Source organism: Zingiber officinale, chromosome 1B, assembly GCF_018446385.1.
Source record: "Zingiber officinale cultivar Zhangliang chromosome 1B, Zo_v1.1, whole genome shotgun sequence".
In the NCBI taxonomy this organism is placed as follows: domain Eukaryota; kingdom Viridiplantae; phylum Streptophyta; class Magnoliopsida; order Zingiberales; family Zingiberaceae; genus Zingiber; species Zingiber officinale.
Window position 1 is genome coordinate 116663757 of NC_055986.1, and position 5987 is coordinate 116669743.

General features: G+C 39.7%; 1 non-coding gene across 1 annotated transcript; it reads right to left on the reverse strand.

The window, feature by feature from the left end:
- Window positions 1–2932: 2932 nt before the first annotated feature.
- Window positions 2933–3040, reverse strand: LOC121994917. The gene has a single exon (XR_006115818.1). It is a non-coding gene; the product is annotated as a small nucleolar RNA R71 (small nucleolar RNA).
- Window positions 3041–5987: the final 2947 nt, after the last annotated feature.

The following is a 5987-nucleotide window of genomic DNA, read 5'->3' on the forward strand; positions in this document are numbered from 1 at the left end:
GTCAAGTTAGGGGTCGGCCAATGCTTGGAGCCCAAGCATGGTGTGGCCGGCCCTAAGCAAAATAAAAGGATTTTTATTTTAAAAATTTTTCTTATGTGGATTTCATAGTTTTAAAAGAAAGTTTAAAATTTAAATCTTTCCTTTTATAGCTTTCTACAAAAGATTAAGAAGAGATTCGATATCTTTCCTTATTTGTAGATTGATAGTAAGATTTTAATTTTGATAAAACTTTCCTTTTTTATAACCATGTTCATGATTTAAAAATAGAGTTTTAAAATTAAATATTTCCTTTATAGTCTTCTACAAAAGATTAAGAGAAAGATTAGATATTTTTCCTTATTTGTAGATTGAAAGGATATTTTAATTTTAGAGATAACTTTCCTTTTTGGAAATCAACCACATGTTTAAAAGAAAGTTTTTAATTTATAAAATTTCCTTTTATAACCAACCATGAAGGGAAAAATTGTTAGAGAAATTTTTATTTAAAATTTCCGGAAACAAATTAGGAAGTTTTAATTCTTGTGATTAAAATTTTCCTTGTTTGGAGTTTTAGAGTGGTCGGCCATATAGTTTAAGAAAAGGATTTTGATTTTAAAATCAAATTAAATTTTCCTTTTCATGGCAAAGTAATAAGGAAGTTTTTATTTAAATTTTCCTTATTTTGCCAAGACCAAGGATTATAAAAGAGGGGGTAGGGGTGTCTTCATGGCTAAGAACTCTATTCTATTCTTCTCTTCTCCTCTCTTCCTTGGTGTGGCCGGATTCTCTTTTCTCCTCTTCCCCTATTCTTCCTCTCAAGTGGCCGGTGGCATCATCCTCTTGAAGAAAGCTTGGTGGCCGGATTTTGCTTGGAGAAGAAGGAGAGATAGGAGGCTTTGTTTCTAGTATCCCTTGGAGCTTGGTGGTGTTGGCCGAACCTCACATCTCTTGGAGTTTTTGTGGTGGCCGAAACTAGCTTGGAGAAGAAGGAGCTTGGGTGGTTCTTGTCTCGGTAGATCATCGCCCACACGACGTCCGAGATAAGAAGAGGAATATGGTAGAAGATCAAGAGGTCGTTACATACAAAGAAAGGTATAACTAGTAATTATTTTCCGCATCATACTAGTTTTTCTTTGTGTGAATTCCAAACACAAGAGGCATATGATTCTAGAGTTTCGGATTAGATATTCAAAGCTGTGTTTTTTTTTAATTTTTTGAATTTGTGATTCGATTGTTCTTTTCGGTTAAACCTAATGTTATTTTAGGAAATTAAATATTAAATTTCTATTAAAGGCTTTGTCGAGGCAGTGGTGGATGATCTCATGCCCAAGAAGTCCTAGTGTCTCGCCATGTTTGACCTAGGAGCTGATTTTAGAAATAAATATTTTATCAACTTTATAACATAGGTGGATTTGGATCAATAGTGTCAAGTTCTGCTTGTGATCCAAATCTAAACCATTAAGAACAGATAAGTTAAATTTAGAATCAATAATGTTAAGTTCCATTTGTGATTCCTAATTTAATTTCTAAAGAATACAATAGGTTGTTTAGGAAAAGTTCGACACTTGTACAAAATTTTTGTACAATGAAACCGATACGATCTTCCTAGGACCAACCAACAATTGGATGATTTTGTTTGCTTTGTTTCTATTTGATATGCTGAGATTACCTTGTCATATTAGTTGATTGTGTAGGAATTTCTAATTCCGTAAAGAGATGATCTTAGATCGTATACCCGAGGGGTCCTAGTGATAGGGGTAACCCGTTCACGGACATCTAGGATACTCCCTTGAAAGGAGAGAGGCAACTTCTCCACAAGGAAGTATGAGACCAAACCAAACTCCTATCTCTATCCCTAATGATACCGATTAGATTTGTATTCTTGTGATCTACCGAGGCGCCCTAGTGACAGGGGTTAATCGTAACAGGATTTCACAGGAATTTTCTCTGTTTAGTGCTTAAGAATAGTAGCTTTAACTTCCGACGAATGCATGTTGATTGACAATGAGGAAAAGATAAAACATGATATATCAAGTTCCGCCACATTGAAACCGAATTCCTAGAACTCTTCCCAAGCCAAGTTAAGATTTCTCTCTTTTGCTAGTTCTCACATCTACTTCCCCATTTCCTTTCTTCCTAAGAAATAGTTAACTTACAACAACAGTAGTTTAGCTAATTCTACGTGAATAATCACTAGTGCTTATAACTAGTCCTCGTGGGATCGATAATCTTTTATTACTGACGACATATCCGTGCACTTGCGGAAGCGTAACAAGTTTTTAGCGTCGTTGTCAGGGACTGCGTCGATAACATTAGTGAAAATCATATTGGATTAGACTAGACTTTATTTTTCTTTATTTCACTTTACTTTATGCATTTTTTTTTAAAACGCTAAAAAACATAAAAAAAGAGACAAATATATTTTAACTCTTTATTTACACTTGGATTATTCAATATCTTGTTCTTGCATGCGAAGAGCTAATCTTTCAGGAGAACTTTTGTCGTTCTATCCAGAAATTGATAGAACTTTCCTGAGAAAAAGAAACTTGTAGAAACTCCAAGATGAACAAGAAACTTCTGAAATGGTTGACAAACATTTGAAGGATTACGTAGCACCTTATGCACGAGGGCTTCGGTCTAGCATCACTCGACCAGCAATTGAAGCCAATAATTTTGAAATCAAGCCTACAGTGATCCACATGGTCCAACAAAATCAATTTGGAGGAGGACTACACGACGATCCAAATCATCACTTGGAGCTTTTCTATGAGATTTGCAGTACTATACAAGTAAATGGGGTCCCTCCATAAATAGTAATGTTACTTCTTTTTGGATTTTCCCTAAAAAACAGAGTCAAACAGTGGCTTAATTCTCTACCAGCAAACAACATAACATCTTGGGATCAGTGTGAGCAAAAATTTTTGGACAAATTTTACCCGCCAAGTAAAACTGCACACATGAGGAATTTAATTGCAAACTTCAAACAAATAGACTCAGAATCGCTATTCGAAGCATGAGACAGATTCAAGAGTATGCTAAGATAGTGCCCCCATCATAGCCTCGAGAAGTGGTTGATGCTACACACGTTCTACAATGGAATCAACTACCACACGAAGGTGTCCCTCGATTCTGCAGCAGGAGGGGCATTAATGAACAAGAGCCTTGATGAAGCTGAAAAGATTATAGAAAATGTGGCACATAACCACCATCAGTGGGCAATTGAAAGATCTGGAGGTTCTTTCTCTGGGAATCCAATAAAGGCATCAGGAAAATTTGACGTAGATGCAGTCACGCTCATGTCTACAAAGCTGGATGCTCTGACCAAGAAGCTTGAGGCCATGGGGAACAACACAGCCAATGCAATAGTTTGTATTTGCGAAACTTGCGGAAGTTCGAATCATGCTCAAGATACTTGCCCCCTAGGACCAATACAAGTACAAATGAACCAACTTGAGCAATGCGATGCGATAGTCAGTTATAACCAAAAGCAAAACAATCCCTACTCTAATACATACAACCCTGGGTGGAGGAACCACCCAAATTTTTCTTACCGGGGCAATCAAGATCAAGGACCAACAAAACAAAGTTACCAATTTGGGCAACAAAGCTACCCACCTGGACAACAAACTTATCAACAGCAACCTTCACAACTGTCCAGAATCCAAAAGATGCTTGAAGAAGCTCTCTTAGAGCAAAAAGAGATGAAGAATGAAATCAAGCAATTGAATCAAAGATTGGAGAATTCTTAAAAGCATCAAAAGATGCAAGATAGCCAAATTGTCCAAATAGCCCAGTCCTTTTCAAGAACACCGGGAGCATTTCCAGGAAAGCCCGACATGAACCCGGTGGAACATTGCAGCCGCATTGAGCTGAGGAGCGGATGAACTTTGGGAGATCCCCAAATGACTGCTCAGAAAGAAATTAACTCAGAGGAAGAGCCCTCTCCTCTCATGCCTAATTTGGTCCAGAACAAAGACAAGGAGGAGATCACCAAGAAGTTTGAAGGGACTCTTCCACTTCCCCCATAAAGTCAGACAATTCCTTTCCCCCAGAAACTAATTACATCCCAAAAGGATGAAGAGTTCCACCAATTTCTTAAGAAGATTAAAGAAATCTGCATTGAAGTACCTCTGATAGATGCACTGCACCAAATGTCAAAGTTTGCCAAGTTTTTAAAAGGTATTCTATTTAACAGAAGATAGAAGGGCGACTTTGAGACTATAGCATTGACAGAGAAGTGCAACGCTCTACTCATGGCAGATATTCTCCCAAAGCTCCAGGATCCAAGAAGTTTTTCTATACCGTGTAAAATTGGCTCTGAGGTCATACAGAAGGCTTTCTGCGACTTGGGAGCGAGTGCTAGCTTACTTCCATACTCGTTATGTAAGAAGCTAGGACTCCAGAACATCAAACTTACTACTATGACGCTACAATTGGCTGACCATTCATGTAGATATCCAATGGGTATAGTGGGAGACGTGCCAGTAGAGGTAGGCGGATGCATCATTCCCACAAATTTTATTATCCTGGATATGGAGGAGGATCCCAAGATCCCAATTATCCTTGAAAGATCATTCCTCGCCACCGCTGGAGCCCTCATTGATGTGAAAAATTATAAGTTATCCTTGGAGATCGGTAAAGAAAGTTTAGAATTCGATTTATCTGATTCTCCTAACTGCATCTCCTCTTCTCAGGGAAATTCTACCAAGACGAATATACACAAAGATGAGGAATGCAGTTTCCAAGAGAGGTCGCCTCCAACAAGAAAAGAGAAGTACATATGTCCTACACGAGCGAAACTGAAGGAGCAGACTGGAGCATTAACCCTAGGAGGAGAGCCGTGCATCCATGGGTTTAGTCCACACTAACTGATATGGGATCAAGCGAAAGACCTAAAACAAGCGCTTCTTGGGAGGCAACTCAAGGGTTTTTTCTTTAATTCGTTATCAATTTGTCGTTCTATTTTTTTAGTTAGTTCAATGAAGTTTTATTTTATTTTATTGTCGGATCTTTGTTTGCAGGATGTGCACAACCTCCACGAGCTGGTCGTGATCATTTCATGGGCGTGGGGGTGTCAAAGGAGTCAAAAAGGTGAAGAGCGAGACACTACGCGCGTAAGTGAGTCGGTCATGTGACCCCACACGGCCGTGTGAAGCTAACAGAGGAAGAAATGCCACTGGCCGTGCAACCCTGCACGGCCATGTGGTCTGTGCAGAGAAAGAATAATACACGGCCGTGCTAGCCGTGCGAAGTCACCAGAGGGGAAGAGGGTACGGTCCGTGCAGATCTGGCATGGCTGTGTGATCTCGGCCGAGAAGAGAAAAGAAGGGGTCGTGCCAACCGGCACGACCGTGAGGCTACCCAAGCTGCCAGGCCGTGTCTTTAAGACACGGTCGTGCCCTACCTGTGTGCGCCGCCAACTTCCCTAAAAAGCCCTAATTCCCATCTCCTTCTCTCCCAAAGGCTTTTTCCTCTCCACTACACCTCATCAACCTCCAATTCCTACACCTAAAACTCATCTTTACTAAGATCTACATCTAGATCTAGGATTTCTTCAAGCCCCAAATTCGGAAAGAGAGAAACAATTTCCCTATTCTTTTTCTTTCCCCTCCTCCATCCTCAAGATCCATCTCCACCCATAAGAAGTTCCTCAAGTTCACCTTGCACATCATGTCCCAAATCTTGAAGAGACTCCGATGAGGAAGCAGTGGATCTGGCGAAGGAGATGCACCAGGAGGAGACAAAGGCAAAGGAAAGGCTTCTTCTTCCAAAGGCAAAGGGAAAAGGGTGGCGCTAGAATTCCGTTCTGTTTCAATTTCCCTGTACAAAAATTATACAAGTACAGAACGTTTTCCTAGCAACCCGCATGTTCGATCAAATATGTGTTTGATCAATCAAGTAAGTTCTTGACGGATCAAAGCACACCTTGATCGAAGTACAAGATCGCTGGCCTCTTGTGTTGGTATTCAAAATCGATACAAAGAAAACTAAACTAATTACGCAGCGGA